This window comes from Bos mutus, chromosome 9 (assembly GCF_027580195.1).
Source record: "Bos mutus isolate GX-2022 chromosome 9, NWIPB_WYAK_1.1, whole genome shotgun sequence".
NCBI classification, from domain to species: domain Eukaryota; kingdom Metazoa; phylum Chordata; class Mammalia; order Artiodactyla; family Bovidae; genus Bos; species Bos mutus.
In genome coordinates, this window is record NC_091625.1 from 42,654,635 (window position 1) to 42,671,033 (window position 16,399).

The following is a 16,399-nucleotide window of genomic DNA, read 5'->3' on the forward strand; positions in this document are numbered from 1 at the left end:
GGCAAACAAGACAGACTCGATCCCAGTCCTAAAGGAGCTTTCCATGGCTGCCCCTAGCATAAAATGCCAACAAACAGTAGAAAAGGACTGTGGGAAAAGCAAGCCTGCTCCCCAGGGCTCTCTGTCACCACCCAGGGGTCACAAAAGTCAGGCATTCTTGGTGACCACAGAGGGGGTATCGGCAGCCCCAGTGTGACTGACCAGCATGCCATGTTCCACCTCTCGGCATTTCAGGTAGTTTAAACAGGCAGAGTACCTGCTGCAGCTACCATCCTAGGGAACAGGAACTGACAGCCTAGAGACCGGGGGTCAGAGGGACACGCGGGGAGGGTAAAGCCTTCGCATCACACACTGCTGTCATCTCCTCAGCCCCTCCCCTCCCTCCATGACCTGAACTGCAAGTTCAGCAGACTGAAGAGTGGGAAGAACCTTCACTGAACTAAATTTGTTGAAAGAACCAAGATGAACCTGCTGGAACACTGTCAAAAAGATAATTTACTTTCCTCTTCATCTTCCGATCTTTGAAATATTCGTTTAGATTTCTTGAATGAGAATAATGAGTGATTGCGGGGCTCTCTGAAGGGCCCCCATGCCAATCCCTGTCTGGAAATATCATGAGCCATCACGTGCCCCCAAACAGCCCTGCGATGGAAAAGCAGAGGGTCACACCCACTGTAACACTGCAGAGTCCTCTCTTCTCTCTGCATATTCCCATCGGGCCATATCATCTACGCACTCCTGTGACCCCCGCTACCATCCATAAGATGAAGATTTCCAAATCAATACAGTTACTACTCAGTTTATATCCAATTGCCTCCCAGCATCTTAACCTGTCACGTCCAAAGCTATATATACACCCCTCCCATTACCTGCCCCTTCAACCTTCCCATAACTTGTTTTCCATCTCAGTTCCTGGCCATCCATGCAGTTACCTGCGAGCAGAAATCTGGTTATCTTTCCTGCCCCTTCCCTCCCTTTCACCTCCTATATTCTGATTAATTATCAGGTCCCCCTAAATATTTTTTACAATATATCTATTCATTCATTCAGTTACTATTTACGCAGCCTAATTACGTACCAGGCACTGTCCTAGGCTATACAACACCCACTACCATGGAGTTTACTGCTGTCCGTTCCAAGGAAGCCACCAACACCTCTCGCCCATACTACAGGTGGCTTCCCACTTCACTCCCATCTAGCTCATTCCCTCCACTGTGGAAATGAGGAATTCTTCTGAAGCAAATCTGATTAACTGCTTTCACCTGCCCCAAACCCTTCAGTGGTATCCCCTGCCCTCAAGAAGTCAAACTGTCCCATGGCTCCCATGCCCAGGACAGCCTCTCAGCTTGTCTACTCTCTGGGCTGTGCCTCCTTTTGTTTACCTTGAGGTGCTCTCTCCTCTGAGCCTTTCCATGTGCTGCTTCCTCCCTCATGTACAACCTCAAAATCCTTAGCCGATTCGTATCTTATCTTAAATCTCCTCCTATGGAAGCTCTTCCTGCCCCTAAACCTGATCAGATACCAAAGCACTGTGGACTTGATCATCATCAGACCTGATAGAGGTTTCTTTTGTTTTTGTTTTTAATGTCTGTCCTTTCCACCAAACTGTGAGCTAGTTCAGACAGAGATCGTATCTGTCTTGTCCACTAGAAGGAAATGTCTGACTTTGGGCATCAGCATAAGAAGAAAAAGCAGAATCCTTACTAGACACACTTTGTGTACTTGGATGTCCAGAGTTGGGGCAGGAGGTGGGAGAGGAAACCAAGAACACCCTCTTTGCTAATCACTCAGAACAAAGTTGCCTTAGAAGGAAACACCAGTGAAAAGCCCCCAAACAGAATGCAATGGTTATTTCCACTCTCCTTGGCCAAGCCCATGAACTAAGTCTTCTCAATTTAACAGAAACTTTGAGAAGTCAGCATTGAGAATGTCCCTAGAATGACAAGAGTTACCAACTTAACCTCCACTCCTCTCTCTCAACCAAACTTTATTTATACCTTCAAATAATTAATTTCAAACACTTCAGTCAAGTCTTAATTAATTTCAGAAACACACCTGCCCTCTACAAGCAAGGGCAAGGACAGCTGACATTTCCTCTTATTTCCTGTTAGCATCTTAGCACCTTGGTGACCTGAGGCAGGGTGTTCTAAAATCCTAGTTTGGTCATACTCCTCAAAAGAGTTTATAAAATGCCAAGAAAAGTTCCAGGCTGCCTCAGGTATCACAGAGATGAGTGATTTAGCATCCATGTTTAGATGGTGTCCTTAATTCTGCCATGAAAAGTTCCAGGCTGCCTCAGGTATCACAGAGATGAGTGATTTAGCATCCATGTTTAGATGGTGTCCTTAATTCTGCCATGAAAGCAACTTGGTGACCTTAAGAAGCTCATTTAGCCTCTCTAGCCTTCTTTTCCTCATCTGTAAGAGAGGAAATTTCCATAGGTGATCTCCTAGGTTCCTTCTAACTAAAAATCTAGGATTCTAAATTTCTCAAAACAAAGATCCATTTAAAGGAGTGCAGCCAGGGGATAATCTTTTTCCTTTCGTTTCCTTTCTTGAATCCCTCATTTAATTTCTTTCTTTTTTCTCCTTCTGTATGACCACAACTGTTGTCCCTTGCCCTTATAGAAGAGGCTTAGAAAATTCTTTGGCTGATGGGACAATTTTAGAAGTGGACCTTTCTAAGCTCTCCAATATTTGTGCCACCACAAATCTGGTACCCTCTTTTTAATACTATATTACATTTTCATGTTTCACTTTAAAGAAATAAACATGAATAAAATTCTGACTTTTTATATTATTTTCCATTAATTTCTGACCTTTCAGTGTGAACCTCCACACACATAGTATTTTATCCTGAGTCTTCCCAGAAAACACAATCTGAGACAAAGATTTGCATGCATGTGCTTTACTGGGCATGTGATTCCAGGAAGACGTAGGGGACAAGGGAAATGAACCTGGGGAGCCAAAGAGCCAAAGTAACAACGTAGTACTAAGTTGGCCACTATTAAAGGACACTGGTATTCAGTCATAGAGAACATTCTTTGGAGTGTGAAATAAATTTCATAACTCTTTGAAATGAAAAAGTGAAAATGTTAGTTGCTAAGTCGTGTCAGACTCTATGACCCCATGGACTGTAGCCCACCTGGCTCCTCTGTCCATAGAATTCTCAGGCAAGAATACTGGAGTGGGTTGCCATTCCCTTCTCCAGGGGGTCTTCCCAACTCAGGGACTGAACCCAGATATCCCTCATTGCAGGCAGATTCTTTACCATCTGAGCCACCAAGGAACCAGGGGGGCAAAAGGAGAAATAACTTATTCATCACATCTCATGTCCCATTGACCTAGTGTGTCAATCCCTCTATATTTCTGGTTTGCACTTGTGGATGTGCTGCCAAAATGATTTACATGAAGCCCATGCTGCCATATCAGGGAAGTCCCAGGGCAAGAAACTAGAAACATATGGCAGAAGCATGAGGCAAGGCCCTTTCAGAATGCACATGTCTAAGGTGTCAAAGTACCACAGGAGTCACTGTGGGACCAACAGGAGCTGGAGTGGTACACAAGAGGTGTCCCACACACAGAGCTGCCATCACTGCAGGCAACTCATTCTGCAACTAACACTGCAGGTTTTAATTCTTGTGTGGGGCTGTCATGTGCATTGTAGGATATTTAGCTGCATCCCTGGCCTCTACTCACTCACACCAGTATCATCCCTTCTACCAGCTGTGACAACAAAAAAGATCTCCATATACTGTCTGATGTCCTCCTCGGTGGGGGCGGGGTGCAAATTTACCCACTGGTAAGAACCATACTGCTCTAGAGTAATGTGTATCCTACTTTTTTGTCACTCATTCAGTGACCCTTCATTTCTCTCTACTTTACACCATATCAAAAGCAGCTCTCAAGCAGATCACTTTGAGAGACATTTATGTCTCATGCCTGTAACTTAATTTTTAGGCTTCACCATGATATAATTTATGTAAATAAATGATAATTCCTTAATAATAAGGAATGATGAGATTTTAAATACTCAATTTGAGAAAGCTATGAACAGGCTACATAAAGGATAAAAATGTTAAAGCTACATTCTAGGGCTTAGTTGATGAAATCAAGAGAGGAAGCAGCTAATTTTTTTTTTTTTTTTTTTGAAATCTAGGTCTCTAAGTCAAGGACTCAAGATCTTTTGAGACAAGGGTTTTTCAATCTGAATTTTGTGCATGTCATATACACACAATTTCACACTTAACTTCAAGGCCCACACTCATCTACATAGGCCCATCCAAGGAATCCCTAGGAGACAATGTTAACTACTGTTGCTGAGCATTTAAATAGTTTCCAGTTTTTAGCTATTATGAATAAATGCTACTATAAAGGTTCTTTAAAATGCTTTTGGCTCTCTCTCTCTCTCTCTCTCTCTCTCTCTATATATATATATATACACACTGTGGTGCTGGAGAAGACTCTAGAGAGTCCCATGGACTGCAAGGAAATCAAACCAGTCAATCCTAAAGGAAATAAACCCTGAATATTCATTGGAAAGACTGATGCTGAAGCTGAAAGTCCAATACTTTGGCCACCTGATTTGAAGAGCTGACTCATTGGAAAAGACCCTGATGCTAGGAAACACTGAAGGCAAGAGGAGAAGAGGGCGACAGAGGATGAGATGGTTAGATAGCATCACTGACTTAACAGACATGAATTTAAGCAAACTCCATGAGATAGTAGAGGACAGAGGAGCCTTGCGTGTTGTAGTCCAAGGGGTTGCAGAGCTGGACATAACTTAGCAACTGGACTATATATATATATATACATACACACATACATACACACACATTTATGTTGAGTATATACCTAGGATGGAATTATTGGATAATGGGATATGTGTATGTTCAGCATTGGATTTCCCAGGTGGCTCAGTGATAAAGAATCTGCCTGCCAATTCAGAAGCCACAGGAGATGTAGGTTGGATCCCTGGGTTAGGAAGAACCCCGGAAGGAGGAAAATGGCAACCCACTCCAGTATTCTTGCCTGGAAAATCCCATGAACAGGGGAGTCTGGTGGGCTATACAGTCCATGGGGTCACAAAGACTCAGACACAACTGAGCAACTGAGCACAAACACACGTGTTCAGCATTAACAGATGCTGGCAATCAGCTTTCAAGAGTGGTTATATACTGGTTTATACTCCCACCAGCAATGTACGAGCATTCCAGTTGCTCTGTGTTCTCCAACACTGGGTATTGTCAATTTTTTTCATTTTTGCTATTCTTGTTTGTATACTGGTATCTCACTGGGATTTTAAATTTTATTTTCCTAATGACTAACGAGACTAAACAACTTTTAATACGTTTATAGGCCACTGGGATATTTTCTTTAATGAAGTGCCTGTTTATATTTTTTGCTCATTTTGCTATTGGGATGTTTTCTTTTTTATTTTCAGGAGTTCTTTATGTATTGTGAATGAGTCTTTTGTGGAACATGTATTACAAACACAATTTCCCACTTTGCTTTTCCGCTTCATTTTTTTGAAAGATATCTTTTAATCAACAGAAATTCTTAACTTTAACAGAGTCTATTTTAATCAACCTTTTTCTTTATGGTTAATGTCTATAGTATATAGTTTAAGAAGTACTGGCCTGCTGCTGCTGCTGCTAAGTCGCTTCAGTTGTGTCCGACTCTGTGCGACCCCATGGACGGCAGCCCACCAGGATCCCCCATTCCTGGAATTCTCTAGGCAAGAACACTGGAGTGGGTTGCCATTTCCTTCTCCAGTGCATGAAAGTGAAGTCACTCAGTCGTGTCTGACTCTTAGCGACCCCATGGACTTCAGCCTACCAGGCTCCTCCGTCCATGGGATTTTCCAGGCAAGAGTATTGCAGTGGGGTGCCATTGCCTTCTCCGACTGGCCTACTAGAGATCATAAATATATTCTCTGAGGTTTTCTTCTACAAGCTTTAATGTTCTACCTGTCACATTGAGATCTATGGCTAGAACTGATTTTTGTGAATGGTGTGAAGAATCAACATACATTTTTTATCATTAGAACTTTTATTGAGAAGAATATTCTTTCCTCACTGCTTTACAGTCATTTTTGTTCTTACAGACTGAATGTTTCTGTCCCTCCAAAATTCATGTTGAAGCTCTAACTCCCAAAGTGATGCTGCTAGGAGATGGTGTGTTTTGAGAGTTAAGTAGGGTTAGATGAGGTCATGAGGGTAGAACCCTGGTCTGATGGGACTCTTGCCCTTATAAGAAGAGACACAAGAGAGCATGCTATCTCCTTCTGCCATGTGAGGACACAGGGAAAAGGCAACCTCCTGCAACTCAGAGAGTTCTTGCCAGATGTTAACCCTGATGACTTTGCTCTGGACTTCCGTTCTTCAGAATTGTGAGAAAATTAGTGTTGCTTATTTAAGCAATGCAGCCTATGGTATTTTATTATGGAAACCCAAGCTGACTAATACTTTTGTCATAAATAATCAATCGAGATTATTTTCTGGATTCTATTGCAATGGCTTATATATATATCTTTATATCATTATCTCCTTGTCTTTTTAAAAAATTCAACAGAAATCATTTATTATTGTTCATGGTTTCTGTGGATCAGGTATGTGAGAGTGATTTGGAGCAATTCTGACTCGGGATTGCTCATGAGATTACAACCAAATGTCTTTGGGGGCTACAGTCACCTGAAGACTTGACTTAGATAGGGGGATCCTGTGGTTCTAAGGTGGTTCAGACACAGGGCTGGCAAGTCAGTGTTGGCTGTTGGTAGGAGGCCTCAGTTCCTGCCTATGTGGGTCCTCCTCACAGGACTGCTTAAGTTTCTTCATGCTCCCCACAGAGTGAATAATGTGAGAGAATTATGCAGAAACTGCAATAACCTTTTATGATAGCCTTAGAAGTTGGTCATACAGACTATCCCTGATTCAATGTAGGAAGATACCACCAGGAGACTATGATAATTGGGGGTCATTTTGGAAGCTGGCTACCATAATTTCATAAAGTCCAAAAAAAGGCAAAACTAAGCTATATTACTTAGGGAGACATACTAAGTTGTTTCAACTATAGAAGAAAGGAAAGCAATAATTACCATGAAAGTAGTTACCCTATGGAGGAAAGAAGGTTTGAGTACACAAGGATCACTATTTGTAAAAGAATGCATATATGTTTTATGCACATTTACAAAATTTATATATTTCATAATTGCAAGGAAAAGTTCTATACAACATTAAACCAAAAGAGAATTGACATGAAACAGAAAGTGTTCTTACCTCTTTTATATCTCAAATATAGATCAATAAATCCTAAAGGATAATTTTAAATATGGTTGAAAGAAGAATAACAACAGCAACAATTAACACTAATAATATTAATAATTATTCTAGTCTTGTAATAAATATTGATATCTGACAGTATGTCTTCTAATTTTGCTTTTATTCTTCAAGATAGTTTCAGTTACTCATACCTCTTTGCATCTCCATGTATATTTTAGAAATAGCTTTTTAATTTCCACAACATTTTATGATGAAATTTTTATCAGAACTGAATTAAATGTATCAATCAATTTAGGAAGAATCTGCCTTTTTAGAACATTTAGTCTCCACTTCTTAAACATGACGTGTCCCTTCACCGATTTAGGTTTTCTTGGTGTTTATAGTTTATATGTTTATGGTTCTTTGTGTAGCAATCCTGCACACAGTTCATTAGGTTTTTCCCCCCTTGGTATTTGATGGTTTGATGCTATTTTAAATGTATTGTTAAGGTTGTGTGTGTGTGTGTGGCTGAAATATAGAGATATAATGGATTTGGGGGTACTAATTTGTTTAGCACTAATCATTCATTATAATAGTTTACCTGTTCACTGTTGAGGAAGAGAGGTTCTAAACAAAATAGCATTTCTACCTTTAAAATCTTATATTTTTTGCTTCTTTTATTGTCTTCTTACATTGTCTATGCATTCGAGTACAAAATTAAATAGAAACGGTGACAGTGGTTATCTTTATCTGATTCTGGACTTCAAGAGGAAAGCTTTCAATATTTCACCACTATGTACGATGTTAGCAGTAGGTTTTTGTGGATATTGCTTGTCACATTATGGAAGTTCCATTCTATTCCTACTTTTATAAGAGTTTTTATTACTGTATTAAATTTTTATCAAATTTTAAATTTCTGCATTTTTTTAGAATATTCCATGAGCTTTATTTTGTTCTGCCAATTAGTTAATTATATTAACTAATTTTTACAATTTAAATCAATCTTGCATTCCTAGAAAAAATTCTTTAGTCATGACACATTATCCTACTGTTTATATCACCGACTTTGATTTGCTATGATTTTCTTCAGGATTTTTGAATCATTGTTCATGATATACGATTTTTCCATGTTAATATAAACTAATTACATTAAATTATCATTTTTATTTTTAACTCCTTTGTCATGTGATGAGATCAAGGTCATGCTGGGATCATAAAATGATTTCTATTTCTCTAGGAGAGTTTCTCTAAGTTTGTTTTTATTTTTTCCTTAAATTGTAGAATTTAACATTGAAGCGATCTGGGTCTAGAATGTCCTTTGTAAAATGATTTAATTATTTAATTTCCTTACAACTCAGGAAATGTAGAATTACTCAGGTTTTCTATTTATTCTTGTGCCTGTTTTGGTAAATTAAATTTGACATAATGTGACTTCTCTTTGTCAGAAATTTTGGAAAATACTTTTAGTGATCACAACTTATGTATAACATCAAAATGATTAGATTTAATAACATATGAGTGATATAATCTTGTTATTTACTCATATTTAACACTTTAGCACTTTTTCTCAATTTTACTTTTATTAATTTTTATGGGAGTATAGTTGATACACAATGTTGTGTTAGTTTCTTCAGTACAGCACGGTCAATAAGTTATACACATATCCACTCTTTTTTAGATTATTTTCCCATACAGCTCATTAAAGAGCATTAAGCAGAGTTCCCTGTACTATACATAGGTTCTTTAGTCTTCCAGCTTATCCCTCCTTCCCACCTTTCCCCCTTGGTAACCATAAGTTTATTTTCTGCATTTATTTATGACTCTTTCGAAGTAAAAATTAACAATAATTGAAAGTTGCCCTAAGTAGCATAAATCTTCCATCAGACTTTCAGCTGCTGTAACTATACACATAGGTAACTGGCTTTAAATACATTCAATCAATTAACAAACGTATATTGTGCTGGCAAGAGTACTGGAGTGGGTTGCCATTGCCTTCTCCAGGGGATCTTCTTGACCCAGGGATCGAACCCAGGTCCCCTGCATTATAGGCAGACACTTTTACCGTCTGAGCCACCAGGGAAGTCCATGTTAAAACAGACCCTTTCAAATCATAAAATTATCTAGGCTATTCACTATATAAGTCACAAAGTGAAGATTTTACAAATATAGGGAAATTACAGATTACTTAAATTAACTACATCATTTTTCAGACAAGGAAACTGAGGCTCAGAGAGGCTAAGTAGCTTATCCAAGGTTAGACAACCAATAAATGGCAGAGCTGGCATTAACAATCCAGGTCTCCTGGTTCTTGCTCTGGTAGTTTCTCCACCGCATCATGCTAGCATTCAAACTACACGTTCCATTTGGCATTAAGAATGACTGAACAGCACTCTAGCTGCAACTACTAAAGCCTGTATGCCTAACGCCTTGTTGCTCCACAAGAGAAGCCACCGCAATGAGAAGCCTCTGTGTACTGCAATGAAGAGTGGCCACCGCTCACCTCAACTAGAGAAAGTCTGCGTGTTAGCAAGGAAGACCCAGCACAATCAATAATAAATTCATAAAAAAAAAAACAAAAGAATGACTGAATATGTTGAAATTTGACATAACTTTTCAAGACCCCTTGATTATATTTAAAAAGATAAAACAGGACCCATATCATAGCAGTTAACATTTTAAAGCTTCATTTTGTGTCTTTTTTATCACTTGGAATTTTCAGTGACTATCTTCTAGCCTACATTATGTTTCAGATGCCATTTCTCCTTAACTGTACAAACACAACAGTTCCGGAGAATCTGCCTGTAGACTTTCTACTGCTCCACTTTAACTGCCTTCTACTGTCACCATGTACCCTCCCAATGCTGCTAAAATCGTATTATACTTCCCAAAATCAAAGTAGAATGATGTTTTGATTGTATACCAAGAATACTGTTAAGTGCTTGGTGGTCAGGGATGATAAATATATTTGTACCATGTACGTGTGCTTGTGTGTGTGCTAAGTCACTTCAGTTGTGTCTGACTCCTTGCGACCCTATGGACTGTAGCCCGCCAGACTCTTCTGTCCATGGGGATTCTCCAGGCAAGAATACTTGAGTGGGTTGCCATGCCCTCAACCAGGGCATCTTTACAACCCAGGGATCGAACCTGTATCTCTTATGTCTCCTGCATTGGCAGGCAAGTTCTTTATCACTAGTGCCACCTGGGAAGCTCACCATATATATATGTGTGTGTGTGTATATATATATGATGTTTCATAATATATATATTATATATAATTTGTGTTTATATTGATGTATCTATATTGTATATATTTATCTTATCTCATACAATATAAAGAACATTCAGTAAATACATTATTGACTAAAAGACTGATACTGTGTTTTCGATAGTCCAGTGGTATGAATATGAGTTAAGGAGACATTGCACCTAAGTTCAGCTAACAGCTTGGCCACTTATTACCTGTGTGACCTCAGACAAGTTGCTTAACTTTTCTGGGTCTCTGTTTCCTCATCTGTAAAACAAAGTTAATAATAGCATACACACAGAGTTGTTCTGAGAATTAGATGAGATAATCTATTAGCACATTGCCTGGCCCATAATAAGTGCTCAGAAAATATTAGCTTGATGAGATTATATCAATACTGTTATTAACTACTAGTACTCTTGCCGTTTACCATAACTCCTCCTGTCCTTGTCCTAAGTGGTTTGGAAAACTCTCCAAATCTGAGGATTCAGTGAACCTCTTCTTTTTGATGAGAAATATATCTGCTACATAAATAGTAACCCATCCAAATCCCATTAACCATAGGTAATTTTATTTAATAATCATATTTTAAAATTTGGACAAAGAAATAAATGGCAAAGCAATTTGTATTAAATCCTGTTTTCTCAATGGGTATTTGGAATACAGCATTCATATGCAAGCCCCAAGAATATTGAATAACAGATAAAATAAATAATGATCGTAATGCAAACCACATTCTGATTCCCACTTCCCTGCAAGTACAGCTCCATGTAAGAATTACAAGAGCCAAAAAGTAACATGCTTATTAACTGTGGGTTACTCAGCTATATACATAGAGCTTAGCAGATCACGTGAATATTTCCATATTCTCCGTTAAGCTAATGGTTCCTTAGAGCCCAGTTCTTATAACCCCTAAAGAATTTCAAGATTTGCCTGAAAAAATACATTTCCATGACTATGACTGAACATAAATGTGGAAAGCTCACTGAAAGCAAACCATCCTGGAAGATAGGAAATGGTCATTGTTTTCCAAGAAAGGCAAGATGCTTCTGCACAAAGGAAACCAAACTGGTCTTAGGAGCTTAATCTCAAGCCCCCCACATAAACCTGCAAGCGCCGTGTGGATGGGCCCTATGTCTCAGCTCACACATGGGGACATACTGGAATAAGAATATGGGCACTTACCATTGAAGGTAAAAGACATGTTATTCAAAACTGCCATATAAATGCATCCAGAGAAGTATATTCCCTCCTTTTTTCACGTTCATTTTATTTTTAAGGTATTCAGAGATCTAGAGGGATTCTGGACTTGTAACCGGCAAGTTATAAGCCTCCAGAAAAACCTGTCAAAAGACTCGGATCTAAAATGCTGTTTCCTAGATACACAGTGTTTTCTGCAGCCGGGCTCAGTGAAACTTTCACTAGCAAAGTCTCTGCTACCTCATCAGCAAAACAAATCATACTAATCGTTTCACTGATATTTTTAAGTCTTGGGAACAAAATGTTGTTCTTGGGACAAGTCTAAGAATAAGAGATAAAAAAATCTTGGTTCAAGTTCCAGCTGGTTACTTTAACCAGGAGTAGGCAAGGTGGGGAGACCTAACCTTGCCCAACTACTGCAGAGGGTTGATGTCTAGTCAATGTAAATGGAAGTGGAAGTGTTGCTCAGTTGTGTCCAACTTTTTGTGACCCCATGTACTGTATAGTACGCCAGGGTCCTCTGTCCATGGTATTCTCCAGGCAAGAATATTGGAGTAAGTAGCCACTCCCCTCTCCAGGGGATCTTCCTAACCCAGGGATTGAACCCAGGTCTCCTGCATTGCAGGCATATTCTTTACCATCTGAGCTACCTGGTCAATGGAACTGAGTGCTATTACATATGTAAAGCAATAAAGACCAATATAAGGTCTTTGTAAAAAATTACTGAATTTAAAATACATTTTGAATGGCTTTGCTTCAGCAGTCAAACTTGTAGGGAGCAGAGCAGACATAAGTATTTTGATGGAGACTCACTATTGTACAGCTCTTATAATCCATGCCGAAAGTCCTTTAGTGGTACAACCCTCTCTGAATGAAGTCCCAAAGGGTTGAACCCATATTAAAAATCTCTAATATGAGAAGATTTACAGCAAGGTTACAATGTAATTAACCTGAGTTATCTTTCAAAACTCTTGCTGATATATATTCTGTCACTTCAGACTATGCTTACACTCTGGTTTTTTAAATTAGCAAAGAAGGAGGTTTTCATATTCATTCTAACTTAAAGGATAAAGGAATGTTTGCATAAAAAGAGTTGGCCAATACTTTCTATTATTTTCTAATATTATTCTTATAACTATATTCTTACAGTTGTTTTTTTAAATGGCTACTCTGTATGGCAAAACCTTACTCTGTCCACTGCAGAAAAGTTTGTGATTTTTATTTAAGGATCATGGTGATTCCCTTCATTTGTTTGGTGGGGGGAAAAAAAAGTAAAAGCAGAGCTATTATTCTGTGTTTATAACAAGTCTATTACCACAGCAACGACCGTGATGTCACAAACCCTACACCAAGGGCCAGATTCTGTCTCCGAGGGAGGAAGGGCAGCTTAGCCTCGGGGATTGGTTGAAATTGGATGGAAACATGCAGCCAAAGCGAGGTCAAAGCTTGTGGTAATCACCAAGGCATGAGGAGTTCCCCTCCTCAGAAGAAAAGGGGTGCAGGAACAGAAAAGCAGTCCCCGAGGCCCAGAAATAACCTACCCCCACACTTCTGTCTGCAGCTGTGCAAAAGCAGAGTGGAAATCCAAGCGAGTGTGGTATCACCGTGTTCCCGATCACAAGAATTCCACTGGGCCCACTGGCTGCCAAACGTGGATGAGATCCAGTGGTGAGCCTGCCTGAGCACATGAAACACTCTCTGGAGCTAGTGCCTGACCAGATGTAGCCTTCTGGTACCTCGGAGCAGAAGTCTTGCCTCATGATGGCAAGACTTTAAAACCAAGCTGGGGTTTTACTGCTATTACTAGGTCACCCAGGCTCACAGAACCACAGATGCTTAGAGCTAGAGAACTTATCAAGTCTCCCAAAAGATGTGGGCTTGAAAAAAATAACCTTCTGCAGAAACAAGTTGTATCCCCTGTCATTAAGGAATCTGAAGTAGCATATTAACAAGTATTCCTATTCTGATACAGTCTAGGGAAATTCAATATAAATATGCTGAAATGGCAACTTTATATTAAAAAGAATATTGGATTAGGAATCAGAAGACTTTAGTACTAGTCTTGACTCAAGTACTTGGAAGCCACCTGACCTTGAGAAAGCCATTTAACTATCTGAGCTTCATTTCTTTACTTAATGATATCTCAAATGCTATTTCCCGGGGTTATTATTAAGATCAAAGTAAATAAAATAATAAATTTGAATGAGTTTCATAACTACAGGATTTACTATGAACATAAGGTATTGTGAGCATTTTCACATAGCTAGTTTACAGTATAACAGGAATAATTTGAACACTAATTGTTATTTTCTTTCCAGGAATCCAGAGTACACATACAGTGCTCATCTTCCCTATCCTGAGAGGTGGACACTTGCATGATACAGTCAACTCTAAATTATTCAGGGCCTGATTATCAAGGGGCCACTTTCTTTCAGCCATTGTATGATTAGTTTCCCTCAGAAATGCCACATTAACCTATATATGGCGAGAAAATTGACAGTGAGTGTCCCTCAACTTATCTTGAATAATAACTCTGGTAAAAGTTTTAACAAAAGGAAGAACTGAAATAATTAACTAGATAGGATAATTGGTGAACTTTTTGGATAATTGGTGAACTTTATACTTATCTATGGATAAGTACTCAAACCACTGTCACAAAGGCTATGGTCATGGTCAAAAAGCTTGAGACTAACTCAAACAAGATCCTCGCACTTTCTCAGTGAACAACAAAGTAGCCTGTACTATCTTATATATGTGCAACAGGAATTTGAATATGTCGTTCATTCATTTATTCAACAGACCCTGGTGGACTACTATTATGTGACAGAGCTCACCACATTCCCTGAAAACCCTGCTGTTTTCCTAACCTGTCACTGTCCCTTCCTTATGATGTAACAGACAGCACTTTGACAAAGCTCACAGCCCGACTCCTAGAAACTCTATTCACCTTCCTGTTATCATGAGACTTTTGCCAATCTTACCCCAACGCAAGGGTCAGCAAACTGTTTTCCCTGAGCCAAACCCTGTTTGCTGCTTTTTTTGTAAATAAAGATTTATTAGAACACAACCAGGCTCATTTGTTTATGGCCTGTTTATCTATGGCTGCTCTTCTGCTGCCACAGCAGAGTTCAGTAGCTGTGACAGGACAGTATAGCTCCAAAGCCTTAAATACTATCTGGCCGTTGACAAAGCTTTCTGACCCCTGCACTAGATAACATAAGTCAAAATTCATCTCTCCTCTAAGTTTCTGCTTAGGGAATAATAGAGTAAGCTCCTTGAAAGCAGAGAACTTTGTGTACCTTTGTCTTGTCATATGGAACCCTGGAGTAGGATTGGGTCAAGGTTTAGAGCAGACACAGAAAATTAAACATGTCCTCCCCTATATTCTGTTTTCAACAGATGAGTGTCCCAGAATTCCATGGAAGACAGCACAAAACCACTGGTGTTCAGTTACTCTGGCTTTTAATTCCTTAGAGTTTTTACATCTAAGACTTCCAAGGCTCAATTTTTGGCCTCTATCCTTTGCATATTTATTTCCTGATCTGATGTGGAATTAGAGTTAAATAGGAGCTGTGTGCTTGAATTCCACGTGGCTGGCTCAGCAGGAAACTCCAGGGCAGGTTTTTTGGCATGCCAAACTCATGTTAGCCTCAGCTATGCTAATTTCTAGAGCTGTTTGCTTTGCTCAAATAAACCTTAGAGGGGAATTTGCATTTGGATGCACACCTTTTTATGCACAAATTATGTGCATGATAACTCTAGGGCAGAATAAGGTCTGAAAAAAAAAAAAGAAAAAGAGGCATGGTATGTACCGAATGGTTTCCATGCGGCAAGCACTATGCTGGTCCTTTACACACATTTTCTCGTCTCAGGGCCACAACTATCTCAGGTGGTGAAACTGCGACCCCCATTTTATACAGGTGGAAATTACATAGCTTCTCTACACTCACAGACCCGGTAAATGACAAAGTCTAGATTCAAACCCAATCTATCTGAACCTGAAACCCGTGTTCTTTTCACTTAGTCAGGCTATTTTACTGGTATCCTCCTCAACATCACCACACACTGAAGCCACTGGACATACATCGAAACAAAGAATCCTACATTTACAAAATTAGTCAATTTTCTCTCCAGTTGTCCTACGCAAAATATATCTTTGACCCTTTAGCAGATAAATTTGGGTCCCTCTGCACCATAAAACAATCAACCAAAGAATAACAGTGGCATTACAAAGACAAACATTACATGAAAGAAAAATTATGTTAGTATTTAGTAGACAAACACAATCACAAGTGATTTTGATATGTAAATGGATTTTCATGACATATGTGAGGACCTCAGTATGAAAGGACACTTTTGCTGCTAAAATGTAATAGGTCAAGTAAGAGGATGTGCCCATACCATGAAGGAAAATGTTAGTAACACTTAGAAGATGGTATAAATATATCTATAATGTAAGCCCAGTAATTTATATCTTACAAACATATTCACCATTTATGGAAATATAACCAAACACCTATCTTCTCTCCCCGCAAAAAAAAAAAATACAAGCGTTACCTTTAGTGAGTTATAAGTACTGCTATCAAAATTCATTATTTATCATTGCTTAATTCAACATACAGAAAAATAACCAGCACAGCAATTAAGCATTCTAGCAAAATTCTAACATTTTACAACAAGCCAGATACAATATTACT

The 16,399-nt window shown here is 39.0% G+C and overlaps 1 protein-coding gene across 1 annotated transcript in view; it reads right to left on the bottom strand.

The window, feature by feature from the left end:
• Positions 1 to 16,399, bottom strand: part of SOBP (sine oculis binding protein homolog) — a 164,311-nt gene that overhangs the window by 131,194 nt on the left and 16,718 nt on the right.